This window comes from Caretta caretta, chromosome 8, assembly GCF_965140235.1.
Source record: "Caretta caretta isolate rCarCar2 chromosome 8, rCarCar1.hap1, whole genome shotgun sequence".
NCBI classification, from domain to species: Eukaryota; Metazoa; Chordata; order Testudines; family Cheloniidae; genus Caretta; species Caretta caretta.
In genome coordinates, this window is record NC_134213.1 from 35,642,031 (window position 1) to 35,660,064 (window position 18,034).

Here is an 18,034-nt window from a genome sequence, read left to right on the forward strand (position 1 = left end):
ATTGGTCCTGCTTCGAGCAGGGGGTTGGACTAGATGACCTTCTGGGGTCCCTTCCAACCCTGATATTCTATGATTCTATGTCTGGACACACCTGAGCTAACTTGGATCCAGCTAGAGCTAGTACCAATATCAGTGATGCCACAGTGGCATGGGCAGTAGCATGAGCTAGCCCCACCCGCTGGGGACCCTGGGTACCTATGTGGGGCCGGCGCCCATGCTGCTGCAGTCACACATCTGATTGCAGTGTAGACAGATACGTAAGGGTTTATTCAGTACCAGGTGCTGAACAGGGCTCACTGTGAGTACAAGGTCTTCCAATGGCATGTGACTTTGTGCTGTGAGAGCTGGGTCTCAAAGACTGCCTGGTCAGAACCACCTTCTCCTCCAGGAACACGCTGGTGCCTGGTGTGCAGTTAGGAATCGATCCTAGATTCTTGGCTCCATCTTCCGTCTAGCTGCCTATTAACTATCTAAATTGCTGCCAGTTTTAACTAGGGAGTTGCTGTCAATTCCCGATAATAAAATTCTTCCTACACATATACCCATACGCACAGTCAGAGGCTTTCGTTGGGGGCTTTTCCTTTTCTTTTAAAGCCCCTCATACCCAGGCAATCAGCACACAACCACACCAGAACCCTGGACAAAAAAAGCAGCGTAAGCATATTTTGTCCCAATTTCAGATCCTTTGACATTCTGTCATAGGACAACAGCCCTCTGTGTTCTTTTCTTTCCTTTTTAGCAATAAAAGCAAAGATGAGAACACACAGTTGCTTTTAATGGAACCAGTTTGATGAGCCACAGACCTCATTTTGGGACTTAGAGGAAAACTTGAGCTTTGTGAACTACTCAGAGAAAACAATATAGTCCCAGAGTCATTGCCCGCCCACCCCCCCTTTTTTTTTTCTGTTTGCAAATTATCTACAAACAACCTCAAGGCCAGATTCCCCAGCAAATCTAATGGAGTTGAGTCAGCAGAGAAGTCTTAAGACACTAGCTTAAACTAGATCAGTATAAGCCAGGGTTAAACTGCCATTGATTTAAATCCATCTCTGTTAGGGGTTTAGCTGGGTTGATTTTTACTAGGATATTAGGATACTCTTCCAGTATGGACAAGGCCTGAGATATTTTTGAATTTCAGTAGTATGTTAAATGACCTGACAAATGAGTGACCATGCTTCATATGGGGTGCTTGAAAACTGTTTTCGTCTAGAGAAGTGCTTTGCATAGCTGCTGTGTGATTGGTCACTAAAGTCTGGTGGTATTGTTTGTGTGCCCTGACTGGATCATTCCAACCCTACAAAGCGTTCTCAAGATGGCCACGTGGCCAATTCCAAGGTGGAGGTGTAGTCATGGGGGTATGCAGAGCACTGGCCCTTTGTGGGAGCAAAGCTTTGGTCAAGCTGGGTCGACGTCCATGAGGCGGGACTAGAGGGGCTGGGGGGATCCCGTGGGCAGGATCTCACAGGGCTGAGTCTCAGGAATGTTTGCACACACTGGCAGTGGCAGGTGATATTTGCTGGAAACACGGAAGGTGAACCCCTGGCCTAGCTGGCCTGCACTGCGGGAGACCAGGTTACATTCCTGAACTCCCGCGAGCCGCGCCGCAGTGCACAGTGTAGCCGAGTGTGCAGGGGAGGGAGACAAGCAAACAGGAGCTCCTGTGACACTGCAGAGCAAGGCTGGGGTGGGGCGGAGGGAGTGCACATGCAGGAGGAGACTGGGGAGATCCCTTGCTTCCCCTGCTACAGCATGACTTTGGGTGGGGGAGCAAGGCTTGAGGGGGATGGGAAGGAAGGCGGGGAGCTACTGTAACACTGCCAAGCAGGATCTGAGCTGGGGAGCTGGGGGAGCAGAGCCCCTGTCCTGGGGCAGGGCAGGGTCTGAGCCGGGGAGCTGGGTAAGAAGGGCCTGCTGCTGCAGAGAAGGTCTGGGCTGTGCAGAGCCCGGAGGCTGGGGTAGCAGGAAGGGGAGCCCTGTGACACTGCAGGGCAGGTCTGAGCAGGGAAGGGCATTTAGGTGAGTGTTCCCCAGTGTCCATGCCCTCAGGTCCTGCAGGGACCAGCTCTGTCCTGCCCCTCATTAAACACTGAGCTCCTTTAACTCTGCCTTGAAAGCGCCTGGGCCTTGGCTGGAAGGATCTGTTTGCATTGGGAGTCTGGGACGCGGCCCCTGCGAGCGCCGGGGTGGGTGGTCCTGGCAGGCGAGGACCAGCTCTAACGCCACGCGAGGATCAAAAGGGAGACGGGGTGGTGAGGGGGTGTCATTTCTTTTTTAAGGCATCAGCTCGCGCGTTGGAGAGCCCAGGTGATGGAAGGCAGGCGGCAGCCAGTCAGCAAGGCTGTGCCGCCAGCAGCACAGCAGGGGCAGTGGGAGTAGCACGGTGGGGGGCCCAGCTGGTGCGTGGGCCTGTACAGAGGCTGCACTGAGGAAGAAGACAAGGGAAAATGGCTTTGAAAAAGCCCCGGGCTCCTGTTGCTATGAGCAGGGAGTGGGGGGCGAAGGGAAGAGCCTGAGAACAGTTACCCGTCTCCAGGGAAGAGAGGTGGCACCAAGGAACAGGAGCGGCAGCAGGGAAAGCCCCGAGACAAAGGAGCCCACAGAAGAGAAGTAGGGAATCTGGGTCCAGCCAAGGCAGCCGCAGCCAGGAGATGCGGGCTGGGAGCCGTGCCAGGAGCAGCCTGCTGTGGAAGGGCAGACCGGAGCTCCAAGGACAGACTCCCCGAACGGGGCTGGGGCCAGCGGGAGCGACGGACGCCGTGCCTGGAGCCAGGAGCCGCGGACGCCCGCCCTTGGGCCCATCGGAAGAGCTCAATGTGAGCGCGTTTGCACAGGGCCGGGGGTGTGCGGGCAAACGGCCGTATCCCTGCCCCACGGAGCTTGCAACACGAGGGAGGGGCTGGGTCTCCTCTCACTTACCCCAGCGGCCCCAGGGGAGTTGCAGCACACAGCTACTAGTGTGAGAGGAGACTCCCTCCCCTTAAACAGGGCCCAGCCACCTGAGTGATGGGGCCTGGCAGGAGCCGGGCTCCAGCAGCTACAGGCCAGACAAGGCCGTTGCTATGCCGCCATCCTCTTTTGTGATTCAGGCATGGAGAGCACGTCCTAGATAAGAGCAGGAGTGGGGCGGGGGTAATGGGAGGCAAGGAGGGCATGGGGGCAGGAAGGAGGGGGTAGCAGTGGGAAGGAGGGGCAAGGGGCAGCGTTGCGAGGGCTGGTTGGGGAGGCCAGAGGGAGGGGTGTGAGGTGGGAAGGGAGCGGTGAGCTTGTGCCGTGAAGGCTCCGGGAGGGTAGTCCGGGGTAGGGGCTAACAGGACACCTGGGCACTACCAGTAGGAGCACGCTGGGCTGGCTCCTGTGTCTGTGAACCCTGTCATAGTTCTGCTGGGTTTTCGTTGCTCTCTCAGTGGGATTATTCCCCAGCATCCTGAGGCTGCTCTCCAGGGGCAAACCCCAACGTCAAACCATCTGCGCTGGACAAAGCCGCGTGGGATTTTCTAGTGAGGCTGTGCTGGTGAATCAGCACAAACCCATGCAGCCCCGGTGCACCCTAATCTCACCTGGGAGTTTGCAGCCAGATCAGACCATTGGAAAACTGGCTTTTTCCACTCCACCACCTTCTAGCCTCAGGGCCTGTGAGCCAGTTCAGCCACAGAAAACCTGCAAACTCACCGGAACCGCTGAGTTTGCACAGCTTTGGTGAAAACAATGGGATGATTTCATCTGGGTCGTCAAACAGGTGGTCCAATAGAACAGTGACGAGTGTGGTTGAAATGACTAGGGGGTAGAGGGATGACTAGTGAAAGGGGAGTGCTACTAACTTGTGTTAGTTATATTCCTCTTTCATTGGACCTTAGCCAGCCAGCCACACAACCAGCCTCGTCTCTGCAGTCGGGTTCTCTGGTTGAAGTCAGTGGGCTAAGAAATGGAATCTGCCTTTGCCCAATAACTCCTGCCATTCCCTGTTCCTCACACACACACCTCTGCTGTTGGTAGTGTGACGCCCATGTGCCTGCATTGATGGGGGCCAGCAGCGGAGGTGAGAGAATACGCTTAGCCTTTAGGTGAAATACAGAGCTTGGCTTTGCTCAGGATCAGCCTTCCTGGCATCCTTAGAAGCAAGGACAGGCCCCAAAGGACGTTCTTGTCAGTTCTCCTAGGCAAAAGAATGGTGATTGAGATATTGGACTTCAGAGGGTTGTACTAGTGTAAACTGGTGGCATATGCCAATGGTGGTAGAACATCCAGGGCTTGGGACCTAGAAAACATCCCACGGCCAGAAGAACCCTCTAAATCAATATGTCCAAGTCCTCAGAGTCAACATCAAGCACTTTGAGGTTCCTCAGGCACCGTATGTTTTCCGTGATGTTTTTGAACCTCGTTTCTCCTTCATCCATGCTGGAGAAGGAACGTCACAGAGCCTGGGAGCCTTTCTTTATCGTGTTGTTTCCAATCTGCATAGGCAGAGGAAATGTTTTCCCCATGGAGTGAGTCCAGTCATTAATAGGCCCCTCCATCACCTCTTGTGATTATCTTGGAGAGCATCTGAAGTGCAGAGAGCGGGGTTATGACAGTTCTCTGCAAATACTTGGCAGACAGGCATCTAAAGGAGGGTGACACTTATCTGGGGCTGAACCAAGGACGTATTGTAAGACAATCTGGATTCAAACGAAGGAATGTGAAGTTTTGATTAAGTATAAAGAAAAATGTTCAATGTGTGAGAGCAATTAGGCAAAGGAAGTTACCAGGAGAGGTCTGTTGAGGCACCATGGAGGGATGTGTTTAACAAAGATTAGATAACTTGCATTAGGAGAAGAGTGTAAGGAATAAAAGTCCAGTAGGTATAAGGGGAAGGGCATATATTTTGTGACCCAGATTGTGTCATTAATCCAGGAGTGGGTGCCATAGAAGTACAGCTGGAAGAGATCTGTATGGAATTTTGTCATATAATCATCTACTGTTTCCCCAAAGAATAGAGCCATCGTCCTTGGAAGATGCTGGGGTAGGCCAGCTAAGCTGTAAACACAAATGCTTCCAAGAGTCCAAATTTGAGCCTTTCTAAATCCATCAGTGGTTTACTAAGATCCTTGAACCATATGTCCAAAAGGAAGAATGGAATGTAACAAAGCTGGAAGTGAATGGACCAAATCACACACAGGTATACACACACTTTGAGGGAAAAGTCCTGCATTTTAACATTAAAGATTGTGTCTGAGATTTCAGAGCTGAATACAGGATCTGGATGACCATTTGGGCATAGAGATCCCCCAGATGTCTTTGAAAGTCTTGCCTTAATTATGAGCTATTTTCATTATTTTTAATATGAGTGAATTGAGTTCTGGTGTAAGCTCTGGAGAGTCAAGATCTCCGGGGGCGAAGCTTCTACACTGACCCCATCGAGATCTGGATAGACCCGCTGTAGGCATGAGAGGAGAACTCAGACCACAGGACACCATCAGTCCCTGAACAATTTGTCTCCACGGTGTCGATTAGTGCCCATTGTGATGGAGGACACCTGTGCATGGGGAAGGAGTCTGAGAGCAGCATTGGAACCTTCTTGACGTCTAACCTGAAGCCCTGTGGCAGAGGTATCAGAAGTCCTCCTGCAAGGGCCGTTTGATCCTGCTAAAAACCTCAAGACTAATATTGAGATCTTCAGGCTGGATTAATAACAGCCATCCGTGAAATACATCTGCTGGAATTGTGCACCACTTGCACGGCACTGAAAGCGACAACTGTGGAATTCAAATTGGAGCAAAGCAACCTAGTAGCCATGCTTTCAGTGACGACCCGAGCCTGCTGATGGGGATGGAGAGCAGAATAAAGGTGGCTTCAGCAGTGTTACTGAGCATGCTCAGTACAAGCCAAGCAGAAAATATGGGGGGGGGCACATGACCCTGCATGCCCCTCCCCCCAACACCAAACAGAGAAACCAAGCCTGCCCTCCTTGAATTCACTGGGAGTCTTGTCACTGACTTCGGCTCGAGCAGGAGTGGGATTGTAACGTGAGACCAGACAGGCCGAGACCCCAATCCTGCCATGAGCTCTGTGCAGTCAGACTCTTGCGCCCACGTAGAGAACCATTGATATCCATGGGGTTCCGTGCAGGTGCTGTGAAGCTCAGTGCAGGATCAGGGCCTTGGAGAAGGGGTAGAAGGCTGTCCAGGACCAAGGCCCTAGCCCCTAGTGGGGATCCATGCCATCTCAGTGCCCTGATACCATGTACGCTTAGTGCTGGGTGTAACTAAGAAAAGGAAAACTTATTCTATCAAGAATATCTTCCTGACAGTGAGATCTACAGACTATGGCATACAGAAGCAAGGGAAACCTTATTGCTTGGGACCTCTAAAACTGCTGGCCAAAGCACCAGAAAATATACTGCAGAGAACAAGCCTGCCCTGGCAAGGGGATTGGACTAGATGAACTATTAGGCCTTTCCCATCTCCAGCTGCTTTCATTCTGTGATTCACCTGCTCAGCCAATTACTTACCTACCTATGCTCATTCCACATGGAGTACGCAGTTATATAGGTTTGCCCTTACTCATTTTGAATCATGCTTACAATATACATTCCTGTTCAATCATGTATTTTATTAATTTATAGAGTGGCTGTCACTGCAGCAGTCACAGAAGTTCCTCGTAGAAAATTGCATTCGGCCTGGACAGATTTATCTTGACAGTGTCTGAATGTATATTTAAAGAACATTAAACACCGGTGGTGGTAGTGTTCAAATTAATTAGCATGACACATAGAGGAATAAACACAAGGGACCAGAACCCCAGGTGGAGTAAATCAGCATAGCTCTATTGACAGCCGTGGTGCGATACTGATTTACACCAGCTGAGGATTTGGTCCAGACTCAGAAGTCCTGACTTCTAATTTTGGCTGTGCCACTGATTATGCTGTGGCTTTGGGCAAGTCACTTCTCTGCATCCATTACCTCCTCATAAAATGGGGTTAGTTATCTTCTCTGTCACTATTCTTTAGCTCTCCTCTGACTAGCATGTCGAGTGCTAGGCAATAATATATAATACTTTTGCATTTTAATAGTGGTTTACATACTCAAAGCACTTTCATGAACTCTTAGGATTTCAGGGCCTAAACTTGTCCCCTCTGAATTCCATGCAAAGACTCTTATTGACAAATAAAGGGAGCTGGGCTGGGCCAGACTGGGATGTACATGGTGTCTAGGCCTTGTGCTGGCCCTGTGAACAGGGCTGATTTTCACCCTCTCTGAGGTCTACAGATTAGCAGCCCTAGATTGGAATCCTCACCCTGCCACTGCTTTGCCATATGAACTTGGTCAAGTCACATAATCCCTCTGGCTCAGACCCTCAAAGGTATGTAGGCACCTAACTCCTCTTGATTTGGGTATGATTCCACACCTTTGAGGATCTAGCCTTCTGTGCCTTTGTTCCCCATCTGCACAGTAGAAATGAATACCTCCTGTCCACATTTGTAAAGCGCTTTGAGATCTTCAAATGAAAAGCAACTGCATAAGTGCCATGAAACCATTTTTGCTAGTGGTGAGTGGCTGTAACCAGGTCCTAAATAGTTACAGAATTCTAACTTGATTCATGCCATGTCAAATAAAGATTTTTAGAAAGAAGAAAGAGACCACTTCTCCTCTCACTTATGATGGTGTAGATCAGGAATAATTCCTCTGCACTGACTGGAGGCACTCCAGTGTAGAGATGGCATGAGTATAGAAGAATCAATTCTGAAATGCAGTATATATTGCCTTTATTCAGCATAGTATTTTTATTCTTTTCATGTCTTTTCAGCCCCTTTCATTTTAAATGGCCACCTGTGTTAATCTGGATGATAAACTGTCCGGGGCGGGGAGGGGTCCCAATTAAGAGGATCCCACAGTATTGTTATTAAGATCAACATCAGACAATAGTGGAATACAGTGAAACCTGTGACCTACTGTGACCTATTGGCATAAGATTAGGAAGCATCCAGAACTGAGGAGTAGGGGGGAGTTTGTGGGGTCAGGAAGGGGGAGGGAGACTCCCCCAGGGGAAATGGGTCTACAGCAGGAATTGAAACACAATAGGCTTTGGAGCTGGAAGGCTAAAACCCCTGCAGCCATTCCCAGCAAACACAACAGCCACCAAGGAAAAGCATGTCAGGAAATTCTGCCATTAATTAAGGCTGCTCTGTGAAAAAGTAACTATCTTTATTTACTTAAGTGTTGTCGGCTTGGTGCCCGGATTAACTATTTCATGGGCGAAACACGCTGCAGAACTCCCTCGAAAGATCCATCTCCAAGTGGCTTTCCGGCAGTCAGCCTAGTTCAGGAGCATTTGCTCTTTGCATGTGTGACAGTCACTTTAATAACCAGGGACGTGTTGTGCCACCACTGACCCCTCCAAGAGCGAGACGCAGTACTCCCAAAACCACGTGGCGGGGGGCTCAAAAATCGTGAGATTTTAAAAACGAATAAATGCTGGGTTCCTTTTTATTTGCTGTCTGATTTCTGGGCCTTGAGGGGGTTGTGATTTCAAGTTTTTCTCTGCCACCAGGACTGAAATGATCACATCCATAATCACGTTTCCAAGGACTGGGCCTGAAATAAAATCACACAGTTTTGCAAGACGTATGCCCCAATTGCAAGAGCTGGCAAGTCTGGTATCGGTAAGTTTAGTGCACGGCAACATGGCTTCAACTGCAGGATCGGGGTCTTGCAATTATTTTAGTTGTGTCTGGCCTTTGTCTGTTGCAAAGCACCGTCTAAGTCAGTGTTTCTCAACAAGCGTTCCGTGGACAGGCGCTGGCCCCTGGGATCTGAGCCGTGCCAGAACCCCTTTTAAAAACAATCATGAAAAAGAGATCAGTTGAAAAGAACAGATTCCAATGTTTTTTTTAAAAGGAGAGTTAATAATAAAATACTAATTAATTTCTGCTTAGCATCTTCCCTAGGAGGATGTTAAAGTGCTTGAGCTGAAAACAGTTTCTTAAGCATGCTTAGCAAAGGGGAACAACTAGTCAATCGGGTATAAATGGAGGTGAGGGGTGGTTAGAATTATGTGTGGAGTTTTGTAGCCTGTGACCTTTGCTAGGACCCATTCTTTTATCTGATTTATTCTTAGCAAGCTGACAACCAACCCCCAAACCAAGCAGCCAGCCTCTGCAACCAGAGAGTTTCGGCACCAGCCCGGGACGAGGGCAGACCCCCTATTAAAGTAAACTGGCCCTTCCACAACAAACGTGAATGTCAATCAACCCCCAGACCCCGCCTGGTTGCAAATCCCTCGCAAACCTGTAGCAGCTTGTCCTCCCCCAGCCCACGCGGCAGATCAGGCTGCAAACGTGTTCGTGCTGCCAAAAACGCCCCAGCCCGGCTTCCTCTCCCTGACCCTCCACCCCCAGCAGCTCTCAGGGGAGAGGCGGCTCGGAGCGGGAAAGGTAGCCGGTGGAGTTGGTTACCCTTCAGATCTCAGGCCCAAGGTTAATGATTAGACGGGGCTGGGTCTCGGTTACCCCAGACCATTAAACTGGAGGAAAATGCATCCCTAGAGGGGGGGCTTGTGCTTCGGTTTCCCAGGGCTAGCTGCGCTGCAACCACTTTGACCCTGCAGCCCCGGGCGAGACATTGGGGGGAAGGTTGTTCGTGGCCTGGTCTCTTGCCTTAGCGCCCCTTCCCCGGCTGCAGCGCGGGAGATCGTTGCAGAGGGCCCCGGGCTGCGAGCAATGGCAAAGGCCGGGGAGCCCGGGGGTCCCATGCCAGGGAGAGCAACGAAAACCCCGAACCAAGCAGCGGCGCCCACTCCCATGGTGCTGCAGCCAACTCGGCTGGTGCTTAACCAGCGACTGCGAGTTAGCGGGAGGTGCCCGAGCCGAGACCCCGCTAAGCCCGTCGGGATGGAGTACCACGCTGCCCAGGCCCCCCGCGGCCGCCCATTCCCGCCGCGCCCGAGCTCGCCCAGCCTTGCGAGCCAGCCGGAGGGCTCGGGGAAGTGGGGGCTGATCCCCCGGGGGGCGCGTCTGTCCACGCGCGGAGCTCGGCCGGGGGCGCAATTCCAGTGGTGGATGCAACCGAGGGTGGTTCCCCGCCCCCCCCGGAGGGGCTGGGCCTCTCAAACCCACCCGCGAGCGCCTGCCCCGTGCAAAGTTGCCCACTTGGCCGGCAGCCCGCGACGCTGGAGATGCCCGTGGGGGTGTGCGTGGGGGGGGCGTCTGTGCCGGGGGGGCGCCCCGCGGGCCGCCCCTTCCCCCGAACTTTGGCGGCTGGAGGGGCCGCGGGGAGCGGAGCCGCGTGTGGCCGCGGGCTGGGGCGGCGGCGGTGCTATTTCCCCAGCCCCGCGCCGAGCCTGAGCAGCGCGATCGATTCCCATTGATTGTCCCTGACGAGCTGCTCCACTTTCCAGCCAATGTCAGCCCGGCTGCGCTCGGCAAGGAGAGAAATTAGGGAAAATCTCTGCCGCCCTGGCGGTGTCATTTCCACACACTTCGCCTGGCCGCCTGCCAGCGCGCCCGGCTGCACCGAAGAGCTGGGCCGGAGCCGCTGGCTCCCGAGATCGGGAGCAGGGAGAGGGAAAAGAGCCGGGACCTGGCTTGGCGTGCAGCTGATGGGAGACCAGATCCAGGCCCAACGAGGGGAGAGAAGAGCAAAGATTTGCCCAGCAGCCAGTGTGCACCCCCTGGTTTGTTCCAACGGCTGTCGGGATCCTCCCCCTAAACCGTTTCACTCTGCTTCCCAGCCAGCCAACCGCTACCATAGTCGGGGTGCAGGGAGCTATTGAACCAAACTGTAATCCCTATATACGATGGAAACCACTTCAAGCCAGGGGGGTGCAGTAGCACCTATGTCTGCCACTAGGCCAAATTCTGCGTTTGGTTACCCTGGTGTAACTCTGAACACCACTCACTTCAGCGCGGTTACAGCAGCTTCATACCCCTGTCACAGAATTTGGGCCCGTCTTTTTCTGTGCTTTGGGTTGTTGTTTGCTGAGTATGGCACAGTGTGCAGTTTACCATTGGGCATGGCTTCCGGACCTCAGGGTTGATTTCCCCAGGCCGCCCGCCTTTAGGAATTTAGTAAATCACTCTGACTGCTTTTAGCCTTGCTAATCTGCCCTTAAAGATGGGCAAAACTGCGGATGAAGAGATGACAATATTTCTGTGAGCGTGTCCCATCCAGACTGCCATCCTGGAGCTATGTGTTCCCCTTTCACTAAAGACCTGTATATTGCAGGATGAAAGAATGCATCAGCCATATCAATTTGGCCAGCACTATAAAATGACACCAAATAAATAATCTACCTATATATTTAAAGAAAATATTTTCCAGTTAATTTATCATGCCCCATCTCATTCCATCTTAACTGCAAGAGTCAAACTTTGATGATCAAAAGTAGTTTCTTTGATTCTTTGCAAGAGCTACATGGAACCAACACAGAGATTTGATACTTACTTTGTAGTCAACTGGATAATGTCTATGTGCACTACGACGCTCTACTAGAAATTGCTCAACTGTGTTGCATAGTCCTTGTACCACAACCAGAAAAAAAAAATCCCCGTTAGCTCAAGCGGTTTGTGCTTTTGGAGCAGGAGGCTCTAAGTTCTGTCCCTGCTATTGGTACAAAGTTCCTAGGGGCTACAGTGTGCAACATTAGTGACAGACATGCAGTCTTGTGGGGCAATGGATTTGTTATATTATTTACCCCCATCTAATCACACAGAAAGAATACAGTCTATTTTCTACTGCTTCATTTTCTGAGTGAGCATGAGAAAATGACTTGCATGTGTTTTTAAATGCAGCCCCGATACTAGGTACATAAACCCAATGGCATTACTTACCAATGGAATCTTGTTTGCAGACTTAATAGACCAGCTTTCATAGTATTGATAATGCTTTGAAATCTCTCTTGCCCCATGCTGCCAACCTCAAATGCTTTGTAATTGACAATGTAAACAATTTAAAAACAAGGCGATCATAAGCACTATACAAAATAAGCCCTTTACAGGAAAGCCTGTTGGAAAAATTATGCTTAGACTGAGTATTAATATGATAACATAAGCAATGCATTTTTCAAAGCTGTCATTGCAAAAGGTAAGCAAAAGGGTATTTGTAAATATATAATTTCCAGGCTATTTATACGTAGAATAATGATTTAACAGAAAGAAGCTAATGTTTTTCAGTAGCCGTAAACAAGTGGTATGACAGTTGGACAATGTTAGCCGTCGGTACCAGAGTGTATAAATAAAAATTGTAGTTACGATAGAAACAGAAATTTACATGCGTCCATATTTTCAAATCTATATTTAGAAAGCTGCTACGCCACACTCCTTCTGTTCTGCTGGAAATCAACTGGACCTGGGTGCTAAATTATTAATATTTTTCTTTTAGCAAGTTCCCCTTTATCTTTCCACTTATCCTGATGGCTCCTGATGGTTTATTAACCTCCCTTCATGCATGGGTTTGACCAGGACTCTGGGGCATATAACAGCCCCTTGGCAACTAAGTAACCATATTCCATGCTTTGTCTTTGATCGCAGCCACGGAGACTGTCATGTTCCCATATGAAATATTTCACGTTTCCAACTCCAGCACCACACCAGGAAGGTAAGATGGGTGCATTTATATTGCTGTGGTTGTCTGACCATTTCTGACAAAACTGGTTAAAATACACAGTGCTGATTTCATACATGTCTTAGCGAGGCAACGCTCAGGATCCCGACAATGCTTGGGCCAGTGGTGGTCAAGGGCTAAATCATATGGCAAGTCTCTTGGGAGTTGGTTTGTTGGGTGGACCAATCCTGGGGCTACTTTTCCGCTGTTATGGATGCTGACTTTCAGAGCGTCCAAAATGGGCTTTACCCAAGTATAGGTGGGAGTGTGGTCTCTTGATTGGAGCGGGGGAATAGAAGTCAGGATCCCTGAGGTTGCTTTCCGGTTCTACCCATGATTCTTTGGGTGACCTTTGGCAAGTCGTGCTAATCTCTCAGTGCCTCAGTTTCCCCATCTGTAAAATGGGGAAATAATACCTACCTGCCTTTCATGAGTGCTGTGAGCCTCGCTGCAGTGCTTTGAGATCCTGTGGTGAATCCTGGAAGGATAAGAATAATATTTCCCTATAAAAAGAAAAGGAGTACTTGTGGCACCTTAGAGACTAACAAATTTATTTGAGTATAAGCTTCTCCCTATAAGGCTCGCTGTTTTTTTCACAGAACTTCCTGTTTCTGCAGAATATAACTGAGGTGCCACCTGCATCACAGGATGGAGCTAAGAGAGCACAGAGCCTTTCTGCCCTCTACCCAGATCACCTGCTAAGGGGAGGAAATCTCCATGATGACTCCTGTTGTGGATTTCCTCCATTGTTATTCTGTTGGGGCTGCCCTCCCACCTCCCCTCAGAATAAACCATGGGGCTACTCCAAATCAGGTGGCTCTGCTGGAGCTCCAGGCCAGCTACTAGCATGGCTGTATTGGAGCTGCACTGCCAGGGACTTCCCTTGCTGCAGATGGACTGCCACAGAGGAGGCAATAGAGCACGGGGCTGGAGAGAGATACTCTCTCCACCACTCCCACTCTCCTGATTGAGCAGTCTCTACTAGTGACCCCAGTCCCTGTGACTTGGGCAAGTCTTTGAACCTCGCAGTATCTCACTTCCCTATTCGTTAGAATGGGGGTGGCAACACTGACCTCTCCAACTGGGGGTGCCAGGAGGAGTGTTCTTAATATTTGTTCCACACGTGTTGGTAATGTGCTTAAACAGTATTTGCCCAGGGGGCTGTGGAGGGGTGGCGTTAGGGAAGCTGAGTACAAAGCAGGCATGTTTACAGTGAGACCAAGGGAATCCCAACCCAAACTGGGGGCCATTGTGCTAGGATGGTTAATGATTCCTCCTGTGTGTTGCCTGTTTGCGTTTGTACAGCACCGTCCCACACAGGGTCTGCTGGAACACACTTTGATGTCAGAGGGCGTTTGCCATTGACTTCAGCGTGGCCAGAGAGATGACCTGACTCCCTCACGGTGATGCAGCGCATCCGTGGCAGAGGAGGTTGGCAGCTTCAGGAGTTCCAAGGCTCTCGGCTCTGAGTTCTAAACCTGAAGACGAAGCTGCCCCTGCATTATATGGAAACAGTCACACGTATACTTAAACTGGGGGATGAGCCCTGGTGATTATTAGCTGCATTACAGCAGTGCCGAGAGGCCCCATCGTGCTGGGGCCTGTACAAACAGAGTGAGATAGTCCCTGCCTTCAAAAGCTGACGACACGATAGTGGCTGGGGAAACAGAGGCACAGAGGTGAAGTAGAACCCAGGGCTTTTGAGTCCTGGTCCCGTGCCTTAGCCACTAGACTGCAGTACTTAAAGGGCACTTGGTAAGTTGTAAAATTAAAAAAAACAACAAAGCTGCTCTGTTCTGACCAAGCAGCCTCCTCCCCAGTCTGAAGCACTGGCTTTGATGGAACTGCACCAGGGACTGATCTGGTTCGAGCAGTAAACTGTGACTACTGAAACATGACTGCGGATTTATTTGTTGTACAGGAGCGCCCACCCCAAGCTCTCGGGGTCCCAGCAGACTGTTACAAAAGGCTGCAATTCCCATATTAACAGACTCAGGCAGTTACCCTCTGCACATTGCTGACAGGGTAGAGGTATCTCTGGGTAACCCCCGCCGCAGAACCAGCCCCATGGCCCCTCAATCTGCCCAGCCCCCAATTCCCCGTCAGCCTAGGAGAAGCAATGGGCCTTGCAGTGCATCATGAAGGGACTCTGGCTGGTCCAGTCCCTGGGTTGGGGGACCCTGCCAGCAGCCCCTCTCTTGTATACCACTGGAATCTGGGTCAGGCCCTCAGCTCCCTACAGCTCACTAGGGACTACAAACTCTCTGGCAATCTGCTCCTCCTTTCCTTGCTTGCGCTGCAGAGAACCTCCCGGAGAAAGCACTTGGTCTCAACCTTTTCAAAAGGGCCTAGGGGAGTTAGGTGCTCAAATCCAGTTGCGAGCCAATGGCAGCCTGGCGCTTCATGCCCATGGGCCACTTTGAAAATCCCATCTTTGAGTCCACTGTGGTGATGGCTGCCATTACTGGGTGAAGTTGAACCCAGAGCAGAGGCCTGGCAGGTAACTAAAGGAGAAACTGAATTTCAGACCCATCTACCTGACACCTACACTCACCCTCATTCTCTTTGGGATTTCTTTCTGAAAGTCACCTCCACTTCTCGGAAAGAAAGGAAATTGTGTGAGAACTTGTGTGCCGACACCCTTGGAACGCTGCGCCAGGAGCTTTGACGTTATGTGTATAATGCCAGGCCTGCCACGTCTTCCCTCATTGGTATGGAAACTTCCTTAGTTGGGACTAATTTTAAGGCAGCTTTTAAATCTTCCCCGCTCGTGATGTGTTTCAATGAGACCTTTAAAAGCACCCTCATAAATCTGGGAAATCACCCTCATTCAGACAGGCCCTGCCTGACAGCCCTGTGATGGTGTTTATTTTAGAAAACATTCCTCCGAGCAGAGGAACAGAAAACAGTGACTGGTGTACAGGCAGGAAGAGGGGAAAAGGGCCTGTGAAGATGGAGCAGATGAGAAGATGCCACCAATGCGTTCTCCTGCATAGGTGGAGGTGCACAAAAGATTTGTATTGAAACTTCCAGATTCCAGGCTTTGGTTTGTATCAGAAACAGGCCCACTTGCAACCAAATTTTCACTGAAGTCCAGGAGCTTTTAAAGGGGAAAATGGGCCTGTTTTCCAGTGGAAACAAGCTAGTTTCTGAGCAAAACCAGCCTTCCATGGTGAGGGGCAGACAGCTTTCGCCCCTAAAAAAGGCTACTGATGTTTTAGAGTCATCTTCTTGCTATTTATATTAACAGCTAAGATGCCATCCATACACCTAGTGAGACATGGTCTCTGTCCCAAAGAACTTAGCCTGACTGGACTTTTACAGATGGGGAAACTGAGGCAAAGACCGATTAAATGACTTGGCCAAGGTCACACAGGGAGTCTAGCCCAGATCCTCAAAGGTGTTTAGGCACCATTAATTTCAATGGAAGTTAGGAGCCCAAATACCTTTGAGGATCTGGACCTCTGTGGCTGGCGCTTTAGGGGGTCATGGGTCTCAGCCCTGCCTGTGACTCAGCCAGTGCTTCTCCCCAGATGGGGAAAATGAAGATCACCTGACCCAATCAGGTCTCTGGGCTAGATAAGGAGAGGGCTGGGGAGAAACAGGGTGATGGCAGATGGCTGCTTGGAGAGGATGGCAGGCAGCCCTGGGGAGCTAGAGGAGAGCATGAAGTAGGGAGAGGCCTGTGAAAGACACCAGGTGGGAAGGCTGGGAGTGCCTGTGTGGGAAAGAGTGACCCCTCCCCCAAAGGAGCTTGGGAGGGGCTGAGGGGAGAGATGGAAAGGAGCGCAGGAAAGGCAAAACCTGAGCCCAAAGGGTAGGCAGAAGAATTAGAGGAACGAAGACAGACCCCTCCCGAAGGAGCGGCTGGCCCCAGTTTGTAACTGGGACAGAGATTTTGTATTGTTTATCTTGGATCCAGGTATGCTGGGAGGGTTGGACTCTTGGTAGCAAGGTAGCTGGAGGGCCCAGGTACTGTAGCAGCCAAACCAGGCCATGCAGTTTTTGAGGAGCCCAGAAGAAGGGGGAAAGTGAGGCAGGGGTGCTGCCATGAGGGGGCGCTCTGGAGGTTGTGTTATCTTGTTGCAGTGGCTAAGTTGAGAGCTGAGCCCAGGTCTCCTGAGTCCCAGTCCAGAGCCTTAACCACAAGGCTCTCTGCTGATGCAAAAATAACCTTTCACCCGTTGCTTCAAAAGCACCACTCCAGGGGTGGAGCAATCATGAGGCAGGGAGTGGCAAAAAATGCCCCTGACCAGTGTGACGAAACAAGTCTTGTGAACGTGGCGTGATCTGTGGAATGAGGGCTAGCGAAAGGTGGTTGGCTCGTTGTCGGTGTGAAAAGATCCAAGCTATGCGTTTCGGCTGGAGCTTTAGCACTTCAGAATGTGCCATAAACGTTAACAAATGAATCTTCCCAGCTCCTTGCGTGAGACCTGCATTATCCCCAAGTCACTTACCCAAGGGCTGCACAACAGGTGTCAAACCCTGCTCAGCTCACTCAGGTTGAGTGGTCCCATTGCGGTCAATGCAGTTACATGAAGGATGCATTTGGCCCATTCTGTCGGCCTAAAATTGCCCATCTGTTTGGACTGCAAATTCTTTGGGGGCTGTGTCTGTGTCTTATGTTTATACGTGGTCCAGGATCTTGATCCTGAGGGGGGCCCTTGGGCTCTACAGCCATAGAAATGCTAATTACAGCACAGATTAGGAAGAAAGAGTTCTTCTTCGCCCCCTGCCCTGAAATGGGGATGCTGTTGCTGTGTATTTTAAAATGCCAGCAGTGTTCTGCCCCAGAGGTGGATGCATATCAGCAGTGGGTTATGGGGTGCATATACCATAGCAGAGTTTACAGAGTGTAAAACTGTAATATCTTTTTGTACGATTGTTCCTCTAGCTCCTACTGGCCATTCTGCTATTTCGTGTGCTCAGTCCCTGATAGGTGGAGTAGCCGAGTCTGCTTTTTGCTATGCAGGAGACATACTTGCTGTACTAAGAACAGGAGGACTTGTGGCACCTTAGAGACTAACAAATTTATTTGAGCATAAATAAATGGGCTACAGCTCACTTAATCGGAAACTTGCTGTACTGTCACTCCACAAATGTTAGTTCAAGTTAAGTAAATAAGAAGCCTTTTCCTTCTAACCCCATTATATATATTTTTGTACATCATGTATAATTGGTAGCCATAAGTGTGTGTTATACTCAGTGACTACTAAATTGGGGCCTGATCCTGCACATTTAAATCAATGCTCTGGGCCCCAATTCAGCAAAGCACTTAAGCATGTGATTAAGTGCCCTTGACTTCAGTGGGAATTATGCATGTATTTAAAATTAAGCATGTGCTTTGCTGAATGGGGATGGGGTTACTCGTGTTTAGAGTTAAACACAGGCTTAAGTGCTTTGCTGAGGCTGTGGAACTCATTGCCACAAGGTTTCACTGCACCATAGAGTGTGACAGA

The 18,034-nt window shown here is 50.3% G+C and overlaps 1 protein-coding gene across 2 annotated transcripts in view; it reads left to right on the top strand.

Annotated features, from left to right (window-relative positions):
• Positions 1-18,034, top strand: part of CXXC5 (CXXC finger protein 5) — a 171,836-nt gene that overhangs the window by 26,815 nt on the left and 126,987 nt on the right. The window contains exons 1-3 of one of the 2 annotated variants that reach the window (XM_075131385.1): positions 2,327-2,813; positions 8,527-8,638; positions 12,503-12,569. The gene's annotated coding sequence lies outside the window, so the exon portion shown is untranslated. Of the gene's footprint in view, positions 1-2,326; positions 2,814-8,526; positions 8,639-12,502; positions 12,570-18,034 lie in introns of those variants that run through there. The other variant, XM_048861266.2, reaches the window with a different exon arrangement.